Source organism: Salvelinus sp. IW2-2015, linkage group LG30, assembly GCF_002910315.2.
Source record: "Salvelinus sp. IW2-2015 linkage group LG30, ASM291031v2, whole genome shotgun sequence".
Taxonomy (NCBI): Eukaryota; Metazoa; Chordata; class Actinopteri; order Salmoniformes; family Salmonidae; genus Salvelinus; species Salvelinus sp. IW2-2015.
The window spans coordinates 24,340,598-24,352,934 of NC_036869.1; positions in this window are offsets into that span (position 1 = coordinate 24,340,598).

The following is a 12,337-nucleotide window of genomic DNA, read 5'->3' on the forward strand; positions in this document are numbered from 1 at the left end:
TCAAGCACTGATTTACACAAAACAGTAAAAGTACTTAGCAGTAGTCTTAGAACAAAAATGCACACATATGAAAAGCTATAACTGTGGCAAAAGAGTACTCGAATGGACTCAATTAAACAACAAACTAAGCTTCGCACATACACCATATATACAAAAGTATGTGGACACCCCTACAAATGAGTGGATGCGGCTATTTCAGCCACACCCGTTGCTGAGAGGTTTATAAAATCGAGTACAGTCATGCAATCTCTATAGACAAACATTGGCAGTAGAATGGCCTCACTGAAGAGCTCAGTGACTTTCCATGTGGCACCGTCATAGGATGCCACCTTTCCAACAGTTCGTCAGTTCGTCAAATTTCAGCCCTGCTTGAACTGGCCGGTCAACCTTAAGTGCTATTATTGTGAAGTAGAAACGTCTAGGAGCAACAACGGCTCAGCCGCGAAGTGGTAGGCCACACAAGCTCACAGAACGGAACCACCAAGTGTTGAAGCGCTTAGCAAGTAAAAATCGTCTGTCCTCGGTTGCAACACTCACTATCGAGTTCCAAACTGCCTCTGGAAGCAACGTCAGCACCAGAACTGCAATAACTGTTTGTCGGGAGCTTCATGAAATGGGTTTCCATCGCCGAGCAGCCGCACACAAGCCCAAGATCACCATGTGCAATGCCAAGCGTCAGCTGGAGTGGTGTAAACTTGCCGCCATTGGACTCTGGAGCAGTGGAAACACATTCTCTGGAATTATGAATCCTGCTTCACCATCGGACGAATCTGTGTTTGGCGGATGCCAGGAGAACGCTACCTGCCCCAATGCATAGTGCCMACTGTAAAGTTTGGTGGAGGAGGAGTAATGGTCTGGGGGCTGTTTTTCATGGTTCAGGCTAAACCCCTTAGTTCCAGTTGATTAGCGTTAATGGAAATCTTAACGCTACAGCATACAATGACATTCTAGACGATTTTGTCCTTCCAACTTTGTGGCAATAGTTTAGGGAAGGCACTTTCCTGTTTCAGCATGACAATGCCCCCGTGCACAAAGCGAGTGAATTGGAATGCCGACTGCGACCCAGGCCTAATCGCTCGTATCAGTGCCCGACCTCACTAGTGCTCTTGTGGCTGAATGAAAGCAAGTCCCCGCAGCAGTGTTCATCTAGTGGAAAGCCTTCCCAGAAGAGTGGAGGCTGTTATAGCAGCAAAGTGGGGACCAACTCCATATTAATGCCCATGATTTTGGAATGTGTCCACATACTTTTGACAAAACAATAAATACAATCTCCCAATTAAATGAAAATGAAAGAGCATAACTCCCTATGAATCTGAATAACATAAAACATTGATTATTACGTACATATTGTTCACTACTGTATGAGTATTTCAAACAGCTAATGATTTAAAACTCACCGTCCTTGCTTGTCTTTCACATGTAGGAAGAAATTACAGTTTTATTGATCTCTCTGTTGTTTCACAGAACTTTTCCCTACCTGCCTGCACCCCTTTTAACACGAACCCCTCATGTATCGCTCCCCTCTTAAGTTCTCTTATTGCTTTTTCTTACATAACGCAGTCCTGAGTCCTCTATTACAGATCTCTTCATCCCACCCATCCTGTCACGATCAGAGGAAAAATGAGCACCCCACAAAATACTTCTCTACACATACACATGCAGACACACACACACATCCGTGGGCACATGCGACCTCCCCTTGGCGCTAAAGTCTTCATAAATAGTTTAAGAGGAGTTGAATAACAGTCGCTGCAGTTCACATGTGAATCAAACACCCCCGTCCTTTGTTCACCTGTCAGAAAGACCTTAAGCCTGGTTACCTGCTAGACTCGACACCTCAATAACTCCAGCCACATCAAGAGTCAATGCATGTGCCTTCATCGTGGAAGACTGAAGGGTTACTAATGAGGCAGGGAAAGCTTGACTTGGATGAAGGCAAAGGTTGAGGAGGAGCAAGAGACAGAGGCCTGACGTTGGGAATGCGCTAGAGAGAAAGACGATACACATGAGCAATTAAATTCTGTAGCCGGGGGCATGACCAGGATGAAATTGAGATTGCTTCAGGGGAAGCAATGGAGATTGTTTCAGTTAGGCTGCCAGTCAAGAGGAACGATATAAAGTAGAGGCTGAGGGTGCAGGCGTAAAGTGATCCCGATCATATGCAATTAACTGAGGAGGCCTTTAGGCTGCAGCCAAACAGAGGGAGAGAGAGGAAAGAGACAGAGTATGGTATCTACATTGAACAAAGATATAAACGCAACTTGTAAAGGGTTGGTCCCATGTTTTGGGGCGGCTGGCAGCCTAATAGTTAGAGCGTTGGGCCAGTAACCGAAAGGTTGCTGGATCGAATCCTCCAGGTGACAAGGTAAAAATCAGTCCTTCTGCCCCTGAACAAGGCAGTTAACCCACTGTTCCCCAGTAGGCTGTCATTGTAAATAAGAATTTGTTCTTAACTGAATTGCCTAGTTAAATAAAAGTTCAATAAATAAAACATGTTTTAAAAAAAATCCATGAGCTGAAATAAAAGATCCCAGAATGTTTCCATATGCACAAAAAGCTTATTTCTCTCAAATTTTTGGCACAAATGTGTTTATATCCCTGTTGGTCAGGTGTGGCATATCAAGAAGCTGATTAAACAGCATGATTATTACACAGGTGCAGCTTGTGCTGGGGACAATAAAAGGCCACTCTAAAATGTGCCGTTTTGTCACACAACACAATGCCACAGATGTCTCAAGTTTTGGGGGAGCGTGCAATTGGCATGCTGACTGCAGGATGTTCACCAGATCTGTTGCCAGAGAATTTAATTTTTATTTCTCTACCATAAGCAGCCTTTCAACGTCATTTTAGAGAATTGTCAGTATGTCCAACCTGACTCACAACCGCAGATCACGTGTATGGCGTCGTGTGGGCAAGCGGTTTGCTGATGTCAATGTTGTTAACAGAGTGCCCCATGGTGTCACGCCCTGGCCATAGAGAGGGTTTTTATTCTCTATTTTGGTTAGGCCAGGGTGTGACTAGGGTGAGCATTCTAGTTTCTTGTGGTTCCCAATCAGAGGCAGCTGTCTATCGTTGTCTCTGATTGGGAATCATACTTAGGCAGTCCTTTTTCCCTCTTTCATTTGTGGGTAGTTATTTTCTGTTTAGTATCTGTTTACCTGACAGAACTGTTCACTTTCGTTTTTGTTACTTTGTTCGAGTGTTTTCGATATGAAATAAAATCATGAACACTTACCACGCTGCGCTTTGGTCCACTATTCCTTACGACGACGAGCGTTACAGAACTACCCACCAAAAAAGGACCAAGCAGTGTGTTCAGGAGGAGCAGGGATCCTGGGCCCGGGAGAAAAAAGAGTGGAGGACATCCTGGACCTGGGAGGAGGTAATGGCAAGACCCTGCCATGGAAACAGGTGGAGACAGCGAAAGAGGAACGGCGACGATACGAAACCCGAGAGGCAGCTCCAAAAATATTTGGGGGGGGGCACACGAGGAGAGTGGCAGAGTCAGGGTTCAGACCTGAGCCAACTCCTCGTGCTTACCGTGGGGAACAAGTGACCGGTCAAGCACCAGGCTATCCAGTTCTGTGCACCATGCCTTCAGTGCGCATCCACAGCCCGGTGCGCTCTGTGCAAGCTCCCCGCAGTGGCCRTGCTAGAGTGGGCACTCAGCCAGGACGGATTGTAACGGCTCAGTGTTCCTGGTCTCTGGTGCGTCTCTTCGGCCCAGGTTATCCTGCGCCAGCTCTACGCACGGTGTACCCGGTTCGCCAGCAAAGCCCAGTCCGGCCTGTTCCAGCTCCCCGCACTTGCCGAGCTAAGGGGGGTATCCAGCCAGGACGAGTGGTGCCAGCTCTGCGCTCTAGACCTCCAGTACGCCTCCACAGTCCAGTACGTCCTGTGCCTCCTCTCCGCACTCGCCCTGAAGTGCATGTCATCAGCCCGGTGCCACCTGTACCGGTCCCACGCATCAGGCCTCCAGTGCGCATCCACAGTCCAGTACGTCCTGTGCCTCTTCCCCGCAGTCACCCTGAGGTGTGTGTCATCAGCCCGGTGCCACCGGTACCGGTCCCACGCATCAAGCCTCCAGTGCGCCTCCACAGTCCAGAGCTTCCGGGGACAGTTCCCAGTCCAGAGCTTCCGGCGACAGTTCCCAGTCCGGAGCTTCCGGCGACAGTTCCCAGTCCGGAGCTTCCGGCGACAGTTCCCAGTCCGGAGCTTCCGCGGACGGTCCCCAGTCGCGAGCGGTCCCCAGTCCGGGGCCTGCGGCGACGGTCCCCAGTCCGGGCTCGCGGCGACGGTCCCCAGTCCGGGGCCTGCGGCACGGTCCCCAGTCCGGAGTCCGCACCTTTGGGGGCGTACGGTTCACGCCCTGGCCATAGAGAGGTTTTTATTCTCTATTTTGGTTAGGCCAGGGTGTGACTAGGGTGGGCATTCTAGTTTCTTTATTTCTATGTTTTCTATTTCTTTGTTTTTGGCCGAGTGTGGTTCCCAATCAGAGGCAGCTGTCTATCGTTGTCTCTGATTGGGAATAATACTTAGGCAGTCCTTTTTCCCTCCACTTACCACGCTGCGCTTTGGTCCACTATTCCTTACGACGACGAGCGTTACACATGGTGGCGGTGGGGCTATGGTATGGGTAGGTATAAGCTACGGACAACAAACGCAATTGCATTTTATCGATGGCAATTTGAATGCACAAAAATACCGTGACGAGATCCTGAGGCCCATCTTTGACCAACAGCTGCATATACAGTACCAGTTAAAAATTTGGACACACCTGTTCATTCCAGAGTTTCTTTATTTTGACTATTTTCAACATTGTAGAATAATAGTGAAGACATCAAAACTATGAAATAGTCAGGCAATCCGGAACATTTCAAGAACTTTGAAAGTTTCTTCAAGAGCAGTCGCAAAAATCATCAAGCGCTATGATGAAACTGGCTCTCACGAGGACCACCACAGTAAAGGAAGACCCAGAGTTAACTCTGCTGCAGAGGAGAAGTTCATTAGAGTTAACTGCACCTCAGATTTCAGCCCAAATAAATGTTTCAGAGAGTTCAAGTAACACACATCTCAACATCAAACTGTTGAGAGGAGACAGTGTGAATCAGGCCTTAATGTTCGAATTGCTGCAACGAAACCACTACAAAAGGACACCAATAATAAGAAGAGACTTGCTTGGGCCAATAAACAAGAGCAATGGACATTAGACCAGTGGAAGTCTGTCCTTTGGTCTGATAAGTCCAAATTTGAGATTTTTGGTTCCAACCGCTGTGTCTTTGTGAGACGCAGAGTAGTGGGTCTGACTCTGTACCGGCACCCCCCTGTATATATTGCTATTTTTTTACTGCTGCTCTTTAWTTACTTGTTACTTTTATCTCTTATTCATATTTTTTGGAAACTGCACTGTTGGTTAGGKRCTCGTAAGTAAGCATTTCACTGTAAGGTTGTATTCTAAGTAAGCATGTCCCGATTTTCAGGAAAAAGTTTGACATTTCACCTAGATAACCCTAATATGATGACTGAGGTGTACAACATAGAAGCTTATCGGGTTTTGATCATCTTACTATGCTTCTTCACCTGAGATAGGCCCCAGATTGCTAATCAATAAGTTCTTTATTCTCCAGGCTCCGGCTTTGTCATCAACATGGGCAACCTTGCAATGAGTAACATTTATCCATTGTGATTTTCCCTAGACTTTTACTGCTGACCTCGTTATGAGCAAAATTGATAAGGACCTTCCCATTTTGGCCCTAACGTGTCTGTTACATATTTTTGTTACCATCATGGGTAACACCGAAAGCATACCTTGAGTCTGTGTAGATATTAGCTGTTTTTCCTTCATTCTTCTGTCAAAGCCACCAATTCCTCCACCTGTGCTGATGTTCCTGCAGGTTATGGTAGAAATTACAAGATTATGTACCACCCTGCATACCACTGCTGGCTTGCTTCTGAAGCTAAGCAGGGTTGGTCCTGGTCAGTCCCTGGATGGGAGACCAGATGCTGCTGGAAGTGGTGTTGGAGGGCCAGTAGGAGGCACTCTTTCCTCTGGTCTAAACAAAGATCCCAATGCCCCAGGGCAGTGATTGGGGACACTGCTCTGTGTAGGGTGCTGTCTTTCGGATGGGATGTTAAACGGGTGTCCTAACTCTCTGAGGTCATTAAAGATCCCATGGCACTTGTCGTAAGAGTAGGGGTGTTAACCCCGGTGTCCTGGCTAAATTCCCATCTGGCCCTCAACCATCACGGTCACCTAATAATCCCCAGTTTACAATTGGCTCATTCATCCCCCTCCTCTCCCCTGTAACTATTCCCCAGGTCGTTGCTGCAAATGAGAACATGTTCTCAGTCAACTTACCTGGTAAAATAATGGATAAATAMAAATGTTGAAATACTATTATTGCATCAAATGGTTGTTTTATGCAACAGAATAAGGGGTTGTTAGAACGCTCATCTGTGTGCGTTCTACTGTGTGCGTTCTACTGCCTCTGGGAGATAACACAGACAGGAGATTTACGATTTATTTTGGGTGATAAAACCTAAAGAGACCGCATTCCAGAGCATGATTTAATGTTTCTGTTCTATATGGTACCAGGGAGAGATGACCCCAGGGCCACACCTTGGTCTCTACACAAAGAGTACTGTTTTTACAGCACATACTGTCATTTCATACAAATCTTAACCTATTTTTCATACAAATCTTAACCTTGTGACCCATTCTATACATCCGTTGTTCGTCATGTAGGTTGAAAGGGGTGTATCTTGGCGATAAAAGACCTATGTACTTTTGTCTCGGGGCTSTCAACGAATCATCTGTGGGTGATTCGTCGACCAGCCATCGTTATCGTAGAGCACTCAATCGATTCCCTTTATATGTGTGCGTTGTCTTGACCTGCTCCCTTATTATTAAGTGAATAAAGATTTAGTTTAAGTATAACTCTGACTTGTGTGATAAGTTTGTCTCTCTTCATTTGATAGTAAAGAAATTACCAGAAATTGACCAGAAATCCTGCAATAATGACATACACCAGGTTTCTCTTCTGCTGAACGAATCATGTTGTTGGTTTCACTCGGAACCTGCACAACTCTGATGACAGCCAGTTTATTATGWTGATTGATGTCTCTGTCCAGTCCTGACAGCCTGTCGATGATGTCACCGTAGTTGTGTCTCTCCCAATCAGTAGTTGCGGAAACAAATCGTCGTGTATGGATTGTATCAACTGATGGGTGATTGCCCCATTTTGGGAGGAATTGAGTGCATCTTTATCTTCCATGTCGAGTAACCCACTGTGTCTAACCACGTCTGCTCTAAACCTTTCTTCAAATTCAACAAACAGTTATTTTGGTTATTGGACACATTTGGTTATCTCTCCCCAATTGGTGGTTGCATTGGTCAGACCCTTAAGGAAAACAGGTATGGCTCTCCATCCATCGGCCACATCTTGCTCTTCACCACCCCACAGCTCTATAAACCTTTTCTTCAAGTACGCCATGTTCACGGTTGTTCAAAACAAAGGCTAATACCTGTAACCCATCATAAGGATGTAGATTGTAGAGTTTCTTATATCGCTTCAAATGGTCCTGTGTCTTTATACCCACGTCTCRTGGATACTTCAAAGTCTTTGACCGTTCATCCAACTGTTTTGGAGATGCTGATTTGTGTGTGATTACTGTCACTGGAGGTTTGTCTTTACTTCCTTTAACAACCTGTGTTCTGGTTGGCCTAAGACATCGTTCGTCACCGCTGTCAGAATCTGTTGACTCAAAGCCAGGCAGTGCTGACCAGATGCTTGAAACCTGATCTGCCTTGCACAATTCAGTGTGAGGATAGATGGAAGGAACAGAGAGCCAACAGGTGGGGGTCAAGTCTGACTTTTTCACCTGTCTCCTGCAATAGTTGAATTTCTTATTTTAAGGATTTTATCTGTTCACTAAGAGCTCTCGAGCTCTCTTTATCTCTCTGCAATGTCAATGAGTTAGACATTCTTTGTATTTTCCCCCAAGCTTTTTGTATATCAGACAGATTCCAAATTTGTCAACAATGACAGAATATTTMTTTATTATCTCTTGCCTACACTCCTCTACTTTGTAATGGTTCTTCACATCACKAGACAGTGAATTTAAAATATWTTTTATTTTCACATACGGAGCAGCCGTTATGCCCTTTTCCAGTTTGGTTTTCTCACTTAAAAATGGCATTAYATTAACTTCAAAAGTTGTATAATACAGTATATATCTATATGTTTATTTAACCCCAATATATRTATATATGTATAACCCCTTGAGGTCTCTAACCTCTTCTTCTAGAACACAAATTGTTTCTGTAAGGCCTGGTTACCCATAAAACTTGTGTTCACTTCAAAAGCTTGTACAATGCTCACAAGGCTTACATTTCCCACACATGTAAAAATCACTACTCAACTAGCAACTCACTTCTATGCAACAGTAAGGTTTCACACCCTTAATCAATTATAGCTTATTGAACTGATAGGGCTTTAACAAAAAGGACTCAAACCTTTAATAGAGGACTCAAACCTTTAATAGAGGACTCAAACCCCTATACATCACAGATACAGTTGAAGTCGGAAGTTTACATACACCTTAGCCAAATACATTTAAACTCAGTTTTTCGCAATTCCTGACATTTAATCCTAGTAAGAATTCCCTGTCTTAGGTCAGTTAGGATCACCACTTTATTTTAAGAATGTGAAATGTCAGAATAATAGTTGAGAAATAAATAAAAGCTGAAATAAATCAATCATCACATTCCCAATGGGTCAGAAGTTTACATACACTCAAATAGTATTTGGAAGTATTGCCTTAAATTGTTTAACTTGGGTCAAACGTTTCRGGTAGCCTTCCACAAGCTTCCCACARTAAGTTGGGTGAATTTTGGCCCATTCCTCCTGACAGAGCTGGTGTTACTGAGTCAGGTTTGTAGGCCTCCTTGCTCGCACACGCTTTTTCAGTTCTGCCCACAAATTTTCTATAGGGTTGAGGTCAGGGCTTTGTGATGGCCACTCCAATACCTTGACTTTGTTGTCCTTAAGCCATTTTGCCACAACTTTGGAGTATGCTTGGGGTCATTGTCATTTGGAAGACTCATTTGCGCCAAGCTTTAACTTCCTGACGGATGTCTTGAGATGTTGCTTCAATATATCCACATCATTTTCCCGCCCATGATGCCATCTATTTTGTGAAGTGCACCTGTCCCTCCTGACGCAAAGCACCCCCAAACATGTTGCTGCACCCCCGTGCTTCACGATTGGGATGGCGTTCTTTGGCTTGCAAGCCTCCCCCTTTTTCCTCCAAACATAACAATGGTCATTATGGCCAAACAGTTCTATTTTTGTTTCATCAGACCAGAAGACATTTCTCCAAAAAATGTACGATCTTTGTCCCCATGTGCAGTTGCAAACCGTAGTCTGGCTTTTTTATGGTGGTTTTGGAGCAGTGGCTTCTTCCTTGCTGAGCAGCCTTCAGGTTATGTCGATATAGGACTCATTTTCCTGTGGATATAGATACTTTTGTACCTGTTTCCTCCAGCATCTTCACAAGGTCCTTTTGTTCTGGGATTGATTTGCACTTTTCGCACCAAAGTACGTTCATCTCTAGGAGACAGAACGCGTCTCCCTTCCTAAGCGTATGACAGTTGCGTGTCCCATGGTGTTTATACTTGCGTACTATTGTTTGTACAGATGAATGTGGTACCTTCAGGCATTTGGAAATTGCTCAAGGATGAACCAGACTTGTGGAGGTCTACAATTCTTTTTTCGAGGTCTTGGCTGATTTCTTTTGATTTTCCCATGATGTCAAGCAAAGAGGCGCTGAGTTTGAAGGTAGGCCATGAAATACATCCACAGGTACACCTCCAATTGACTCAAAATTGTCAATTAGCCTATCAGAAGCTTCTAAGGGCATGGACATCCTTTTTCTGGAATTTTACAAGCTGTTTAAAGGCACAGTCAACTTAGTGTATGTAAACTTCTGACCCAATGGAATTGTGATATAGTGAATGATWAGCGAAATAATCTGTAATCAATTGTTGGGAAAATGACTTGTGTCATGCACAAAGTAGATGTCCTAACCGACAAAACTATAGTTTGTTAACAATAAATTTGTGGAGTGGTTGAAAAAGAGAGTTTTAATGACTTCAACCTAAGTGTATGTAAACTTCCGACTTCAACTATACGTATCACTCATTGCATGSACTAATTTTAACTTGATTTGGTTCTTTTAAATGACATAGGTCTAGACTCGCCCAGGAATATGATATGCCATCAATCATGAGATTAAGAGTTGACTCCCGGTGGTGGGTTGCGCTCAGCCCTCTCTCTTTCCCCTGGATCAACACACAGTTGATGAGTTTTTCCCCAAAGGGACAGGATTTAATTTATAACCCCCAACTCTAGCCTGTGGTTGACTAATTAGAATTCCTTGCAGTAAAATTGGGCAAAAGGCCAAATAACAAGTATACTGTTTCAGGCCCAATGTAGACCATTCGAACCAATGAAAACTTGCCACATGTAGCTATGAGTCCAGGACTGAAACTCCTACACATATTCTAAACAGATGTTGAACTGAAAAACAACTATTTCCATTGATCGTCAATTCCCTATTGACCTCTAGTCCTCTGCGTTGTGTATTATCTTCAAATATTCTTACACTACTTTGAAGAATCTGAAATATAATACATTTTGATTTGTTTAACACTTTTTTGGTTTCTACATGATTCCATATTTGTTATTTCTTAGTTGTGATGTCTTCACTATTATTATACAATGTAGAAAATAGTACAAATAAWGAAAAACCCTAAAATGAGTTTGTGTGTCAACTTTTGACTGGTACTGTACGTATTCCCAGTCATGAGTCCATAGATTAGTGCTTAATGAATTTATTTAAATTGACAGATTTCTGGATATGAACTGCTACTCAGTAAAATCAATGAAGTTATTGCATATTGTGTTTTTTTTTTGTTCAGTATAGTTTCATTGACGCATGGATAAGAAAATAATTGAAAAACGATATTCTTCAATAGTTCAACCACTATCTCTTGGCGGGATCGGCATCTACTCAATCTGCCACTCAAATGCTGACAAGCTTTTCAAACTTGACTGTATCATTGTTAGGCAAGCCTAAGGATCCAAAACGTATCTTATCTGCCCAACAGCTTATCTTTACACCATTTATGTGCATACTTAAACCAAAGACTGCTGGAGCCACCACCATCAGAGACCCATTACTCTTATCCTCCTTAAAGGAAAAGTAACATTTGGTCATGTAAACAAACCATGAATAACATGGCCAAAGGCATATTCATTCATTTTCATTAAAATGCCTGAAATATCAAAAGTACAAATATAGTAGGTAGGAAAGGGACAAGCCCCAAAAGTGGCAGCAATGTTGGAGAATAAGTGACCTCGTCCCCAGGCTCAATTGCTACCGCACGCAAGTTCGACAGAAAAAGAGAGCTGGCTGGAGGACGAAATTAGTGAAAAAGATACTTTCATCCACAAAGCTGTATGGAGGATGAGTAAAAGAAGATGGGGATGCTAGATGCAGCAGTAATCGTTCACTAAGAGCCAATTTATGCTTGATCCGAAAATGTGGTCGGAAGTGCCGTATGGATGGTGTGATGCAAGTGCGGCGCCTCCAGAAGTGCGCAAAGGCCAAATTGAGCTCCGTACAGCACCGCTTGGAGGACGACGTTAGGTCCGCATTAACATGATTGGTTGACGGTGAGGGCAGAAGGTCCTGTATAAACACAAACTCACTTCCTTGACAACTTCCTTTCACAACAGCTCTGCTCCACGAAGCGCAAGAAGTATGAATGCCCTACCACTGTAAATTCTTCTTGCGCTTCGCCGAGCAGCGCAAAGCTGTTGTGAAGGAAATGGTCAAGGCAGTGTGTGTTTATACAGGACCTCCCGCCCTCACCTACTGTCAACAAATCATGTCAATGCGGAGCTATATGGCGCCCTCCACATTGTTACAACATTTGAGGCACACAGCAATGCGTGCCTCCTGAGGCGCCACAATTGCGTCACACCATCCATACGGCGCCTCAGACAACATTTTTGGATGAAGCATAAATTAGCTCTTAAAGATCATTGTGTCTTTTACTGCCAACAGACTCTGGGGAATATCAATTGCATACTCTTCACATACCCTCTCTTTCTCAAAACCCATTGGATGAGAAAGCCAGAGGTCCCGCTCCTCTGATCTTTCCTCCAATGGGTTTTGGGGAGGCGAGGAGAGAGGACCCGAGTAGTATGCTATTGAGATTCTCCCATTGAGACTGCCACGGTATAATTAGCATTAGGAATGGAACACGGAT